Source organism: Zingiber officinale, chromosome 10B (assembly GCF_018446385.1).
Source record: "Zingiber officinale cultivar Zhangliang chromosome 10B, Zo_v1.1, whole genome shotgun sequence".
NCBI lineage: Eukaryota > Viridiplantae > Streptophyta > Magnoliopsida > Zingiberales > Zingiberaceae > Zingiber > Zingiber officinale.
Genome location: NC_056005.1, coordinates 28,676,202 through 28,693,592, shown reverse-complemented (window position 1 = coordinate 28,693,592; position 17,391 = coordinate 28,676,202). Strand labels below are relative to the sequence as shown.

Genomic DNA, 17,391 nt, shown 5'->3' with positions numbered 1-17,391 from the left:
TTCCTTCTATAATCAACAATACACACTATAAATAATATCATTTCTCAACTTATCGGGTCTATTGATTTATCGAATTAAATCGCACCTTTTGATAAGTCAAAGAAATAAATACTATATATATGTGCTTGTTATTATATCAGGATTAAGAGCACACACTTCCATAATAACAAAGGTCTTGTTCTTTTATGCAGTTAGTATAAAAAGAACTTACCTTCAAATGGTCCTGCTCAAGATACTTAGAGTGTGCTAGTGTAATTTTATAGTTAAGATAAATTAATACCAAATTATACTACGACTATTCCAATGGTTTGTTCCTTTCCATCTTAGTCGTGAGCTACTGTTTATAATTTATAAGGAATTGATAACATGATCTTCTATGTGTGACACCACACACCATGTTATCTACAATATAAATTAATTGAACAGCTACACTTAGCATATAAATATAGACATTTGACCAATGTGATTTTTTATTTCAAAAATAAATGTTTACAAAAAGCTAGACTTTTAGTATACACTCTAACATTGACAACTGGTTTTCTCGCGCGATCGTGAGGAAACTTGAATCGATCGATCGATGGATTCAAGCCTTCGTCTAGAGAGCACAGAGGTACTCTGAATCGATCGACCAATCGATTTAAGCCTCCCCATTAGATCAGCTGATCGATTGGGATACGACTATTGCGTAGGATGCAGGTTTTGGACGGTCAAGATTGCTGGGATCTGACATTGCAATCAATTGGGAGGAGCCCCAATCGATTGGAAGCCCTAGAAGCGCATATATAAAGGCGATGAAGTGTTCAAATGATGCAACCTTTCTTCCCGATCTTCACGCACTCTTCCACGACATTCATCATTAGTTCTTGAAGGCTCTTGAAGACAAGTGCAGGTGCACTTCCAAGGTTCAAGAGGCATCAACAAGCAACAAGTAAGCAAGATGAAGGTTTTTCTTTGAATTCTTGTATTTTTCTTCTTGCGTGTGTTGTATTTATTATGTGAGTGTTGTACGAGGTTTCTCCACCTCCGGTAGTTACCGAAAAAGAGTGTTTTTGTTAGTGGAGTGAGCGTCGTGTGTGGATCCTTGGATTAGTCACCTCTTCATAAGGTGGATATCAAGTAAATCCTTTGTGTTAACATTCTAAGTTTGTTTCTAGTTCATTCTGCTGCAATAATATTATCATGAAGTAAGACAACAAGCGCGACGAACTATTCACCCCCTCCCCCCTCTCCTCTAACACAAATCGACCCTAACAATCTTCAATATTAATTTGTTAAAAGAATTAAAAATCTGAACTATAAAAAAAGTGCTTCAACATTTGGAAAAGCAGTAAGACGTGAGACACAAACGGAAGCATTTGCAGTTAATTCTCGACAAAGAAGGCATGATTAATTCTCAGAAAGTCAGACGGTAAGTGTCAGGTTGATTTACTTCCATAGTTTATATGGAAATTGTTGGCGCTGGGAATTCCGTTCTATTTAACTTTCCCGTACAAAAAAAATTATACAAATACAGAACGATTCCTAGCAACCCGCACGTTCGATCAGACATGTGTTTGATCAATCAAGCAAATTCTTGATTGATCAAAGCGCACCTTGATCGAAGCACAAGATTGCTGGTCTCTTGTGTTGATATTTAAAATCGATATCCAAAATCGACATGAATAAAAACGAAACCAATTACACTATGGAATTAAAGAACTAGTTGTACCTTTCTTCATAGCTAAAGACCTCTTGATCTTCTGTCGTATTCCTCTCCTCTTCTCGGACGTCGTGTGGGCGACGATCTACCAAGACAAAACACCCGAACCTTTCTTCTTGTTTCCAATCTTTCAGCCACCAAGAAATGCTAGAATAGGATGCCTCCTTCTCTTCTTCTTCTCCTCCAAGCAACCGGCCACCAAGTGCTTCTTCTCTTCTTCTTCTTCTTCTTCTTCTCCTTCAAGCCGTGACCACCAAGGTGAGATGGGCGCCAACCCTAGAGGGAAGAAAAAGAGGAAGAAAAGGATATATGCCATCGGCCCTAGGGAAGGAAAAATAGAGAGGAAGGGGTCGGCCACAAGAGAATAGAAGAGAGTCTTAGGTTATTGTTTTTGGGGACCACCCCCTCCTCTTCTTTTATATTCTTTGCTGGCGACTAAAAAGGAAAGATTTTAATAAAATTTTGTTTAGAAAAATTCTCCTTTTTATTCCTATTGTGGATAGTTACAAAAATGAAAGATTTTAATAAAAAATTATAATCTCTCTTTTGAACTATTGTAAATAGTTATAAAAGGAAATAATTTTTAACAAAATTCTGTTTTAAATAAAACCTTCCTTTTATTACTATTATGGTCGGTCCCTTGCTTGGGCACCAAGCAAAGCTTGGCCGACCCTCATCTTAGGCACCAAGCAAGGCTTGGCCGGCTCTCATCTTGGGCACCAAGTAAGGCTTGGTCAGCCCCTTGCTTGGGCACCAAGTAAGGATGTGGCCGGCCCCTTTCTTGGGTAGGAAGCAAAATGAAAACAGGTGAATGCGAGGCTTTATAGAGGCTACAACAGAGACCGAGAAGAGGAATTAGTTTTGACCTCCTGATGAGCTTGAGCTTCCTGTGTTCGACCCAAACACCCAAGTCAAGTTCATCACTAATAACTCATATCACTAAAGAGTTATTATTGAACTACCGCACCAATCGCATATTACAATATGGGCTCCTACATATCATGAGTGCGTTAATCTCCCTGTGTTTAAGATATCATATGTCCGTTAATTAAATGAGTTACTGACAACTCACTTAATTAACATCTGACTCCAAGAGTAATACCACTCAACTTTATTATCATGTCGGACTAAGTCCACCTGCAGGGTTTACATGATAATCTTTATGAGCTTCTCAAGGGGACATCATCAATCTAAATAAATAGGACATAGTTTCCTTTTATAATTAACAATACACTATATAAATGGTATTATCTCCCAACTTATTAGGTCTATTGATTTAACGAAAAAATCTCACCAATTGATAATTTAAAGAAATAAATACTAAGTATATGTGCCTGTTATTATATCGGGATTAAGAATACACACATCCATAATAATCGAGGTTCTGTTCTTTTATGCAGTCAGTATAAATCGAACAACCTCAAATGATCCTGCTTAATACATACATAGTGTACTAATGTAATTATATAGTCAAGATAAACTAATACCAAATTATACTACAACCGTTCCAATGGTTTGTCCCTATTTATCTTGATTGTGAGCTACTTTTTATAATTTATAAGGAACCGATAATATGATTTTTTGTGTGACACCATACACCGTGTTATTTATAATATAAATTAAATGAACAACTATATATATATAATATAAATACTTGATGATTCTTATTTTAAAATATTTTAAAAATAGATGTTCATATAAAAATTAAATTTATAGTATACATCTCTCAATAGAAATTTTAGTGGGACCGGTGAGATTAGATATGAGTAGACCAATTTAATTAGCTGCCATCTGAAATGACTCCTTGTGAGAAACGTTTTGACCCTCCGACATCTTGAACGCAAATTTTACACAGAATTGATTTCGCGATGAAAAAGTATTTCAGATGTCGAATAATCACTCGTCGATATTCCAAGAGCTACAGCAGTGTTAATTTAAGTTAAATACTTTTTAGCAATACTATCCTATAAAACTCATAATCCAAAAAATAAAAATAAGGAACACTAAAGTTGCAACAAAGTTTTATATAATTTTAGTAAAAAAAATCATCCGTATTGAATGTGTATTTCAATAGGTAAGAAATAAATTATTTAATAAACTTACTAAGTAATTAATATATATACATTTAGCTAATTAAATCATTAAATTAGTTCCCTTAATAATAAATTAATTAATTCAAATAAATTTTTTTATAATGATAATTAACTTAGGAGTGCAAATGATTCGAGCAGCTTGGTCAAAACACGATTCAAGTTCGGTGTTGATCGAGCTCGAGCCGACTCATTTAATATTCGAGTCGAGCTCAAGTCCATTTAATATTGGCTCGATGATTCGTCGAACTTGTTCGAACCAGACTAATTTAGTATTTTAATATTTAAAATAATTTATATTTTAAAATTAAATAATAAGTTATAAAGATGTTGATGGTTAACCTATTTCATTAGGTAGTTAAGTAGAGGTTGAAGATTTAAATCTCTAACTTACATAATTTATTTTTTTTCATTTAAATTTACTATTTCAAACTGTGCTTGAGCCCATAGTTAAATGGTCGAGTTCGGAGCTCAGATTTAAAAATTCGCTCGATCTCGAGCCGAGGTTGGGTCGTGAATACTTAAAATTATTATTTTAATTTGTTGAATAATTAGTTAGTTAATTTAAACAAGTCGTGTTAAAATAAATTAAATGATTCATTTATTTCCTAATTAATTACTATTGCAAGGGAAATAAAATAGGAAAAGAAATTATAAGGGTGTCCTTTATTATCATTTTCATTAAAATGGTATCCTTTATTATCATTTTCGTCGAGTACCTCCTCTAAGTCAACCAGTGTCCAATGGCCTTCTTTCCATTCCAAAAAGATTCTACGAGAAGCCTTACGTGATATGCTTAAATTGATTATTTCTCTTAAACCCATTGCTAGCTGAGGTATCAACATAAAAATCAGCCGGATGATCCAATGGGCTAGATGAACCATCACAATTTGTAATCATTATAAGAAAAAAACTTTGATAGACAACACTTTAAAAGTATTGTCGATGTGATTAAAAAAACGTTATTAAAAGTCTACATAAAGACAGCTTTAAAAGCATTATCGTTTATAGCAAAGACAATACTTTTATAATACTTTGAAAGTATTGTCGTTTTTTACAAAGACAACACATAAAAAGTGTTGTCTTTTTTAAAAACAATGCATAAAAAATATTGTCTTTCTTAAAGACAATATATACAAAACGTTATCTTTTTTAACAAAGACAATAATTTCACAACGCATCAAAAAGCGTTATTTTTTTTAGCAAAAAAACAAGAGATTTTAAACTATTGTCTTTTAATACAAAAGACAAATAAAAGATAAATGAACACGAATCTACTTCAATCAATAATATATTATTAAATAAACAATCAAGATAATTATACAAATTATCATCCTTACACTTCTATAACAAACATAATTACTCGCATACAAAGAAATTTTAATTAGGAGACACTCAAAACTACTCTTATCGACTACATTCTATTGCATGAACTTAAAAGATCTTGATAGATGCTACTTATCCTCTTGACTTGAATGTTCTTTACTCATTGGCTTTAACCATCTTCTCGCTTAAATCCCAAAGCCTTCTTATAGTTCTTCATCTAAGTACTTCCCAGTCACATCCCTGAGGTTCGGATACAGTATCACATAGCATGTAGTTGCTGCTCTTGTAATCATTCATACCCGAGCTATTTAGCTAGAGTTTTTTAATACCTCCATTCACTTTCAAAATATCTGAAAAGGCACTATATGTGAAATTTCCATAATCTCAACATCTAATGAAAGACAAGAGGAATAAGCAAACGACATGTGAAATTTTCACAATCTCAACTTCTATCATCCAAGAAGTCAAAACCTTATTCCCCAAAAGTCAAGAAATTAATACATCAAAACAGAGTCAACTGGAATAAAACTACCAACTAAACATAAAGACAAATATATAGAAAGTAAATACCTTGCTGATGACATGTAAGATTGTTTCTGTAATCCATATGATAAGGTCTGACTGGGATAACTAGTATATGCTCTATGTAGGTGTTTATATATTCACAATGTTGAGATTCAGATACAGTCAAAGTTCTGTCACCCAAAACTAACTCCAGCAACAATGCAAATCCATTATGTGAAAAAAGAAAAGAATATAGAATAAAGAAAATTCATGTATATGATAATAGACATGAAATATAAAACAGGAGAATAAACAAGATTCAAAATATAAACCAATTCAGTATGCTTACATAACTTTTAGGCAAATAAAAAAGCTAACAAATTCAAGATAAAAAAGAATTTGAACAGACTCGATTCTCAGCAGTGTAAATTGGACATAAAAGAAAGCTTAATGTCTATTCCAACTTTACTTTTGCAACTTCCTTTATTTCCAAATGTATATCAGGCTCAACTATTCAGGATCAATCACTTGAATTTTAATCCTCAAGAAAAAAAATCCCAAATAGAACATTAGTAAGATTGCAAAAAATGAATTTTGCATGTATTTGATCTGTTGTAGCCATAATCAAAACATACACAATTTCTAGATTTGTCAAATTTTCAATGCTCGCGGAAAGTACACCAGATAGATTCTGGCTTGGAGTGCCTCTGCAGGAAATATCATAATAAATGTTTTTTAAAAGTTTAGAATACAAAGAACAAGCTATAAACTTCATATATGTACTAAGAAATAAGAAAGAAATGCAAAAGGTGAAATAAATCATGATGCTTACAGTCAAATCACCAGGTTTTGAGATGAGCAAGTGATCATGGTCCAGCTACACGAATCAACAGAGATCTGGTCCCAGTTCTCTACAAGAGAGATCTGGTCCCAGTTCTCTCGAACATTATGTGGATCCTCTATAGATACTTTGAAGCCCATCAGAGCTTGCACTACAAATAGAAACCAAATAAATACATCGAGAATAGGAGAAAGAAGAAGCTTTAAGCAAATTAAATCATTTGTGCTTGTTTTACCTTCAAAGTTAACACTTTTAGGGGATAACACAGCAGATGAGGTTATTCAGGACCAGCGGAAGTGCACCCAAAAAACCAGAAACTTATAGCTTTTCCATTCCATTGATCTCAGAATCTAAGAACAAGTGAACTAGAAGGTTATTCAGGACCGGTGGAAGTGGAAACTAGTCTAACCTAATGACATCCAAATGAAGAACAAGCATCGTGGAAACAAAATCACTAAACTAACAAGCATTACATGGAATTAAATTAAAGAAATTGCATCAACTAAAACCTATCTAATGGAAAAGACATTTAATCAAACACTTGGTGGGCATGAGTCAATGAAACCATAATGTGTAGAAATTGAAACATAGGAGGTCAAATTAATATAAGAACAAGCATCGTGGAAACAAAATAACTAAACTAACAAGCATTACATGGAATTAAATTAAAGAAATTGCATCAACTAAAACCTATCTAATAGAAAAGACATTTAATCAAACACTTGGTGGGCATGAGTCAATGAAACCATAATGTGTAGAAATTGAAACATAGGAGGTCAAATTAATATAAGCACTTAACATTCAACAATAACAATCCACAGACATAAATGATGCATAACAAAATCAACCCAACCAACACATGAAGATCAACCACAGGTCGGAAGAAAGCTACTGCCCGGAGGATGAATGAAGGAAGAACTATTGGAATGCGAAGAAGGGCTACTACTGTGAGGAAGGGTGGTCGAATCTCTTATTCTAGCCCAAAGAAGGAGATGGTCAGCCTAATGGGTGAAAACTAACAGCAGAGGTGGACAGAGTCGCGTCAATGATGGGCGAAGCTCCACTTCTAACCCGAAGAGGAGAGGAAGGGCGCCGCTTGGTTTTGGGCATGCAGGAGATGAAGCATCGGTAGCAAATTGGGGGTGAGGCAATGTGGTGGAGGATTGAGATAGAGTGGAGAGTTGGCAACCGGTCGGTGGTGATGAGGAAGGCGAGGGTAGCGCCGCCGGCCTTCGTGGTGTCCAGTAGAGAGCAGAGCAGCATCCGACGTTCGGAGCGTGAGAAGCCGACAGTGGAAGCAATGGTGTCAGGGCAGAAAATCATGAAGGGCGGCGTAGATGAAGAGTTCCTTAGCTACGGTGTGAATTGGAGAGGGAAGGTGATGGTGACCGGCCGGCAACGGTGGAAAGGAGGTGGACCGCCGGCCGTGAGGAAGAGATGGAGAAGAGAGGAGTGGCGTCGATGCGTTAGCTATTTTGTGTCAGGAAGCCGAGAAAAAAAATGATGGCATGCATGAAGGTTGAGAAGGATTAAGTTTCTTAGTGGGTCGGGAGAAAGGTGGGTGCCAAAGTGAAACTTAGAGTTTTTCTATTCTTTAGTTGTATTCAATGATTTAGATCATCTCAGATTTAGATGAGGGTTTGATAATAAATAATATTTTTTAGAAATCATTGTCGAAGACACTAAAAAAAAATTAATAGACAATGTTTTTCAAAAAAATATTATCTTTGACTCATAAAAATCACTAATAGACAACGATTTTTAAAAAAATATTGTCTATTAGTAAGAAAATAAAAAAATAAATAATATTTTTTACTAAAAGCGTTGTTAAAAAAGAGACAATGCTTTTTAAAAAATACATTTTCTTTTAAATATTGTAAAATTCTAATTTTCTTGTAGTGAATCTTAATATGGGGTGAACGGCTTTTATGGCATGGTAGAACTTCAAGTAATTCTCTCGCTAATTTTTCTTCCAGCGGCCTTCATTTCCAACTGCAGCATACTCTAATTACAAAGGTTCTGGATGTCCCATATCAGCATGAACAGAGCCCCACTTTGAATCAGGGCTTCCCTTAGCAAACTCGATATTATCTAAAACATGATGAACAAAAGGAGAAATGCCGATAATATCCATTTGATCCTGATGGCTAATTTCATTATTGACAAACAAAGGTGAACTGTCACCTCAGTGGCCCTTCAAGATAACTCTCCATTATTTGGAAAGAAGGTAAATTACGAGGGACTTCGTTCAACTATAGCAATACATGCAACAAGAGGTTGATACAATTAACGGGACATTCCACACCCATTAAGAATCGATCTAGACTTATTAGCAGCAACATCCATACAGGAAACAACTATGTCACCCCGTGGGTATAGATAATTTCATTATTGAATACTCATGTAGGCTACGTCAATGTCCTCAGCAAGCTGAAGAAACTCAAGGTATCCTAGCCCATCATTAGTCATGTACATCAATCACCAAAGTGCCTAGTGTTAGTTATTATTTCTAATTGGTAGACTTAATTGTAAGTTGCACATATAAGTACAAACTCAACTCATTAAAGTGATTAACTTAGGCTTATTGAGTTTCGATTATTGAATATAGACCTTGTATGTGTAGAACCTATAATCTCACATCTATTATCATCTATATACTGATAATAGATATTCACTATATATAGGATCTATAGTCTCGCATCTATTATTATCTATGGGTTGATAATAGATGTTCACTAGATATAGGATTGGTCCCCAAAGGTTTAGGATTTAATCTTGACATAGTTTCTTGTTTCCTATTGACAAGAAGTTTTATGGTGCCGTCATCCCCTAAGTCCCTTGGAAGATCCTCCCCGTTTACTTAAGCTTCTTCTTCAAGGTCTTCTAAGTGAGGGTAAAGGACAAAGACATCTTCAATCTGATTCTTTGTCATTATATTTATATATTCATTTTCTTATGACATATTTAATTGATGAAACTAAATTTTCTTGTTCTTATATTTCCTATATGTGAGTTCTTTATATTTTAAAATTCATGCGATTTAGGTTTTTACAAGAACTATCATTTGTTATTTGTATGCTAGATCAAGTTTTTCTTGTTAATATAAATTTTTTATCATTGAAAATTATATAAAAGAGCACTAGGATAGACTTATTTTTTCAGTTTTTCGTGTTTCTGCGAAGAATAAGAAGAACGGCGAAAATAGTTAATATTTAACCTAATTTTAGGTAAAATTATGATTTAATCAATTATTTTGATTGAGCAATCGATTTCCGAGTCTAAAATTTTAAATAGAAATAATTAAAATTCAATTAATTAATAATCTTAAACTCGTGACTCCGTCAATTTTAATCAATTAAATTTATTTTTTTTAATGGATTGAAATTATTATTATTGTTTTTTAAAACAGTAAACATACTGTTTCAATTGTATCAATGTTTCGGAAAAAAAAACTTAATTGTTTGAATGCAAACAGTGGGGAAAAACCACAATTCGACGTGAACTGTGCACAAAATAAGGAAAAACAAACTGTTTCAATGAAACATCATTTCAATAAATAAAAAAACACATTAAATTTTTTATACATGAATAATTAAAAAATAAATAATATTAAATAATATTAATTAATTAATTATAGAATTAGAATAAAGTTTTAATTTCTTTAAAAAGGTTATATATATATAATTATGTAGTTACATATAGTAAACTTTCGAATCGATTGGGATAATCGATTGGATCATACTAATTAACTACCATAAGGTATCAATTGATTAATAAATCTAATTTTATATTGTTAAGGTTGATTAAATAATTTCTGTTCGAATTAAGTTCCTAGAGTTTTCTTGGATCTATCTACACAATGTGCTACTAAGTTGAACTAATGTGTCAGCCTAAAGAAATACACCTTAGGTAGATTTAGTACATTTTATGTTGGTAGACATATATCTATACTAAAATGAATCGGTCCAAAAGAAGGTTACTTTTATGCTAGATATATGCACAAGGTAGTTTACAACTATGAAATAAAATATTATTTTATTCAGATCATGCACAAAATATGTCAGTCCATTCAAAGGAAGACATATTATATGGTTGATTAAGGTTGTTGTGAACTATAAATCAAAATATAACTCATATAAAGTATCATATTATGCGCACAATGGGTCGGCCCAAAGGAAGAAACATTGTGTGACCAATTAAAATTTGAGTTATCTTAGAGAGTATCACTAACAAATAATATATCGACCCAAAGGCAGACATATTATGTTGTACTTGATATCTCATAAAGAGCTCATTTATATGCATTTAAATTTTATTTTATTTGTATAATTTTATATTACTTATATGTTCTTGGCTTTAATTAAGTTTAAATAAATTTCTCTCTTTAAATTCTAGTGCAATCTGTAACTGCCAGCATTAATAACATCCCAACACTAACTGATTCAAATTTTGTTGAATGCAAAAACTATGTGACTGTAGTCTTAGGCTGCATGAACTTAGACTATGCATTAAGGAATGATTGTCTCGTACCTCTGACCAGTGCTAGCACTATAGAGCAAAGGGTTGAATTTTAGCTGTGGGAGAGATCAAATCACATGTGTCTGAGTATCATGTAGCTTTTCATACCGGCACCAATAAAGGACTCAATAATAAAGGGAGGAGATGTTAGGAGTTTCCTGGACCAATTAGCAGATCAATTCACCTCAAATGAAAAGGTCGAGACTACCACACTTCTTAAGAAGTTGGTAGCCATGCGGTGCAATGGTAAAGGAAATATAAGGGAGTATATTATGGAGATGTCCAATATAACGACAAGTCTAAAAGTACTAAAACTCGATATGTCTGAGGGTATGTTAGTGCATTTTTCTTTGATGTCTCTACCTGCACGATTCACTTCTTTTAAAATATTGTATAATACTCAAAAGGAAAAGTAGACATTGAATGAGCTTATTGCTCAATGCGTGCAAGAGGAAGGGAGACTAAAAATTGAGATATCTAAGAGTGTTCGCTTAGCATCTGGTTCTCAAAATGCGAGTAAGAAACGAAAGAGGATCAATAACAAAGGAAAAGAAAAATAAACTACAGATTCTAGAGGCAATGTCCATAAGGAGCACAACAAGCAGGATAAGGAATCCACTTGTTTCTTTTACAAGAAGAAATGTCATATGAAGAAAGACTGCCTCAAGTATGCCAACTAGCATGTAAAGAAAGGTAAAGTTATCCACTTTGTTAGTTCGAAAGTCAATCTAGCTATTGTACCTACTGATACTTGGTAGATAGATACCAGTGCTACTACTCACATAAGTGTCATTATGCAGGGTTGTCTTAGGAACTGATTTTCGCTTGATATTAAAAGATACATCTATACAGGAAATGAAAATAAGACTAAAGTCGAGTCGATTGGTGTTTTTAGGTTTTGTTTAGGAATCAATGTTTTTTTGGATTTAGAAAATATATTTATTGTACCATCTTTTCGACAGAATTTAATTTTAATTTCTTCTTTGGACAAATCAAGTTATTCTTGTTTTTTTAGAAATGAAATTTTTAGTATTTTCTTTAATTCAATGTTGGTTGGTAATGGTTCTTTGGTTGATAAGTTTTATAAATTAAATACCTTTACTCCTACGATTGACAACGTAATAATACATAGTATAGGTACGAAATGTAAATTGACCGACGAGAATTCTTCCATGTTGTGGCATAGACATTTAGGACATATATCCAAACAACACCTAGAAAGGTTAATGTCATATGAAATTTTCGATTCCCTTGACATGTCAGACTTTGATATCTGTATAGAGTGTGTTAAGGGAAACACCACTAACAAAAAGAACAAGGGGGCTAGCCGTTATAGTGACGTTTTAGAACTAATACATATGGACATTTATGGATCATTCCCTAAGACATTTGATCAAGTAATTACCTCATATGGTTTTAAAGAGAACCCCGTTGATCAGTGCATATATATCAAGTTTAGTGGGAGTAAATTTGTTATACTTATTTTGTACGTGAATGATATATTGCTTGCGAGCAATAATAAAGGTTTGCTACATCAAACCAAGTCATTTCTATCTAATAATTTTAAAATGAAAGATCTTGGTGAAACATCCTTTGTTTTAGGCATATAGATCTATCGTGATCGTTCAAGAGGCATTCTTGTACTTTCACAATAAGCATATATTGAAAAGGTGTTTATAAGGTATGGTATGTAGAATTGTACACCTGGTGACACACCTATATCAAGAGGTGACAAGTTCAACTTGTAGTAGTGTCCACAACTTGAACTTAAAATAAAGGAGATAGAACAATTCCCATATGCGTCAACAGTGGGAAGTCTCATGTATGCACAAGTTTGTACTTGACCAGATATAGTATTTATAGTAGGGATGTTATGTAGATATGTAAGTAACCCAGGATCATCGTACTGGAAAGTGGTAAAGAGAGTGATGCAGTATTTGTAAAGAACTAAAAGACATATGCTCACGTATTGGAGATCAGATCATCTGAAGGTGATTGGATATTCAGACTTTGATTTTACTAGATGCTTGGATAGCAGGAGATCTATTTCGGGCTATATTTTCATGCTTGCTGGAGGGGTTATATCTTGGAAGAGCGTCAAACAGACGCTAGTAGCCACTTCTACTATGGAGGAAGAGTTGGTAACATGCTACGAAGCATCTAATCACGGGATTTGGTTGTGGAACTTAATCACAACATTACAGATCGTTAATGGTATTGACATACCATTGAGGATCTACTGTGATAATAAAGCTGTAGAACTTTATTCCAAGAACAACCATAGTTCATCAAAGTCCAAGCACATTGACATCAAGTTTCTAGCGATTAAAGAAAGAGTTCCGAGTAGTCAGATTAGGTAGAGCACATCAGCACAGATTCCATGTTGGCCGATCCACTCACTAAAAGCTTGGTGCCTAAGGTGTTTCATGCGTATAATGTGGATATAGGAGTCCTTATGGAAGAAGAACTCATCTAGCGAGAGTCTATATTTATTTTTGATAATAAAGATAAACATTTTGTTTTGATTATTATACGTACTTAAAGTGCAAAACATTAATAAGAATTTATATGTTTGTTTGACACTCTGACTATGATATAATCATTTACTACTACTGTTTAGCATTTTGTGTTTATAAATATAATATAGATTCCTTTTGGAATCATAAAGTTAATCATAATTTGCTATTGTAGTTTAGCATAAATTATTTCACAAATATGATCTGACCTCTTTTGAGGTCATCTTAGGACCAGTTGAAAAGTGACATGTACTAATCATATTTCATAAAATTTTCACTATACACATCTGTATCTTGATCTATGCCATTAATAATATTGGTATTGGGATTACTGTTGGGGCTTGTTACGATCATATACAGTAGTTATGACCTCTTTAGTCCTATAACAATAAAGTTAATGGATCATATTATTTACAGGGATATTCTATACACATAAAGTTTGATATCAACTAAAATTTTATTTGTATTTTATATACAACTCACAAATAGCCCAAGTGGGATATTGTTAGTTATTATCTCTAACTGGTGGACTTAATTATAAGTTGTGCATATGAGTACAAACTGAACCCATTAAAGTGATCTAACTTAGGCTTATTGAGTTTCAGTTATTAGATGTAGACCTTGTATGTGTAGAACTTATAGTCCCGCATCTATTATCATCTATATGTTGATAATAAATGTTCACTATATATAGGGATTTATAGTCTCATATCTATTATTATCTATGAGCTGATAATAGATGTTCACTATACATAAGGTTAATCCCCAAAGGTTTAGGGTTTAATTTTGACATAGTTTCTTGTTCCTATTGACAAGAAGTTTTACAGCGCTGTCATCCCCTAAATCCCTTGGAAGTTCCTCCCTATTTCTTCTACTTCTTCTTTCTCAGGGTCTTCTAGACAAGTCTAAAGGATAAAGACATGACTCTTCAATCAAGCTCTTTGTCATTATGTTTATGTATTCATTTTCTTATGACATATTTAATTGATGAAACTAGATCTTGTTCTTATATTTTCTATATGTGAGTTCTTTATATTTTAAAATTCATGTAGTTTAGATTTTTACAAAAACTATCACCCAGGTCTCTCTTACAAGAAAGTCTTCTGGAACTATCTCATCTTCACCTTGAATTTCATCATGCAAGAACCTGATCGGTTTCCATGTCCTCCAAAGGTGCTTGTAAATCAGACACATTAGAAGATGACAACAAAATTTCTGTTGTTTCCTTATCCTCAGCAGATAACAAGATGCTTTTCTCATCAATAATATCTTGAGAGACATCTTGCAGCATATTAGTATATTAGTGTCTTTTGACTTCTTTAGAGGTGGAGCAACAGCATTAGCATCAATTTGATCTTCTGTTGTTAAGGTTGGCCATTTGAGATTTGGCTGCACCAAAGAAGTTAAATATTGTACTACATCAGAATCTTTTTTTTTTTTTTTTTGCTGGCAGGGGCACAACATCAAAACCAACTTCATCTCTTGAGGATTATCATCTTTTTGCTCAGCTTTGTCAATCAATCAATTCTTGCATGCTGGATAGAATGTGAATCCTGAGTGCAAGCTAGATAACGATTTTGATTGCCCCTAATTATTGGTTTCCAGATCTCTGATTTTTCATAACTAGAGCACATGGAGAACTTGCATCCTTTGTCAATGTATGAAGTCGTTGAGATAGAGATTGAGTGTATCTAAAGGAAAGAAAGTGATCTTTCATCTTCTTCTTCTTTATTTTCTCTCAATTCTTAATATTAGTCTTGCCTTGTCAGTCTCGTGAGCCTAAATGCTCCCACCATGTCGATACTAGACTTCTGAGTTTGAAGGAAACCAATTTTTACTTTCACTTGATAGGGTACTTCCTTATAATAAGAAATCTTCTCCACTTCATTAAGCCAATCAATGAAGTCCTCTACTTGTCACGTACCAGAAAATTAAGACAGATCAACACGAAAACTGATATCTTTGTATCATTCCTCTTGGCCACGACTTTAATAGGAGTTTTTAAAAATGGAAGTAGAATTATGATATCGAATTTACAACCTTTAAAATCTCAGGCACTATGCTCACAATGTAAGGCTTCCTTAGCCAGAACTTGTCTGTCAAAACCTTGACCACATACCTCACGATCTTCAAGATCTTGTGCTTCCCTAGGGCGTAGTGCAGACGGTGAGTGCATGACATCTTTGGGTAATAGCCAGGAGTCGAATCTCAGAAACTGATGACCTGAGATTTACCCGACCATATGTCTAATGCCTGTGTACCTGCATTTATCTCCCTCCATTTCCGTGGGGTCAGTACTAGGGGTCGTTAATGTAGCAGATCTACATTTTTTTAAGATCTTGCGCCGCTAAATGCTAGGATAACTCTGTGACTTGTCTTTGTAGATCTTGACTTTCATCTTGGGTGCTACGACTATGGTGCAAGACTTCATTAGTTGGAACCTACCTATCATGACTATGGTGCAAGGCTTCCTCAGCAGAAACCTATCTATCACAAACATGATCATGACAACGACAATCATCCATAGGATTTAAGAGCTTTGATACCAGTCCCCTCGGGACGGTCTAGTAGCTAGCGTATAAGGTATTGCCACCATGAAATCTAGGGTTCGAATCTCGGCAAAATCAAAGCAAATGTCTCCCTTATGTGTTAGTCACTATTCTAAAGGCTAGTAACCACCCGTGATTTATCTCCTTCGTGTTGGTCCTGGGATGGGTTGGCAGGGGCACTTGGGCAAGCGTATTCACCTTTTTCCACCATAAAAGCTTTGATACCAACAATGTCAGGCAGGATAATGGTTATCCTATGGGTTATTAAATCCATTGATTTGTGCATGAATATCAAAAGTAATCTTCTAAAACTTGTTAATTTGGAAGAATACCATAACATAGAAAAAGTAAATAGCACTACCGAAAATATTATTAATATAAAAACTTTCCTTTAACATCAACTAATAAAACGCTTATATAAACTCCAAACTCTAAGATGCAAAGAAATGAAAGAAATGTTGATGTAATCATGCCTAAGAAATATAATTTTGGTGTTTGATAACATTTAAAATTAGGCTAATGAAAGGAGATCTTACTTGTTGTTGCGAAGCCGCAAGTGCATGGTTACGTTGTTAGTAATAAAAATATCGATCTCACAGGGACTGCTGATTAAACACTAGTTAACTTCGCACAGTGAATTATCTAGACAATCAAAGGTTGGCTCACAAACGCTAGAGAGAAAGAAAAAGGAAAAGAGAGAGAGAGAGAGTAGAGAGTAAAGAGAGAGAGAAAATAAATGTATGTGAATAAAGGATGATAGATTCTAGGATTTCAATTTCGTTATGATGTTAATTAATGTCCCTATGCATTATTCATCTACCTAACTCAATACTTATACTCGGGTAGGCTTCTAACTAGAGTCCGGTACGACCTCACGAAAATCGCACCATAGAGTCTATGTACCCAAGTTCTAACGTCGTTAAGTAGAGAGGTACCTAGAAAGTCTGATGGACTCCCTGTCACTAGGAGCCCCCCCCCCCCCCGGGTCATACGTTTCTAGATTACACAGTCACTTCCTAACGGTAGCACTAGAGTATCCACTTCAATTAGAATGCTCTAACAAGAATTAGTTCCTATGTTAAGATCTTTTAACTCTAGAAAGTGGGTAAGTATCGATGCCCTCGGTCACTAAGGGCATAATATGTGCGGTTGAATGAGTATCCTCTGTCACTAAGGATCCCCAGGTTATCTAGTCTAGTAGCAACCATAACATAGAGACAAATCCCTCACATCTACATGAATTGACCTTACACTCATTTCTTCAAACACATACAACGTACAATACACATAAAACATGATATAAATACTTCATAGCACAAGAAAATATCCAAATACATAGTTCATACAT

The 17,391-nt window shown here is 34.0% G+C and overlaps 1 long non-coding RNA gene across 1 annotated transcript; it reads right to left on the bottom strand.

Annotated features, from left to right (window-relative positions):
* Nucleotides 1-5,064: 5,064 nt before the first annotated feature.
* LOC122030130 lies at nt 5,065-7,242 on the bottom strand. Its single transcript, XR_006125319.1, has 3 exons — nt 6,696-7,242; nt 6,452-6,611; nt 5,065-5,465 (listed from the first exon to the last, which is right to left on the bottom strand). It is a non-coding gene; the product is annotated as an uncharacterized LOC122030130 (long non-coding RNA).
* Nucleotides 7,243-17,391: the final 10,149 nt, after the last annotated feature.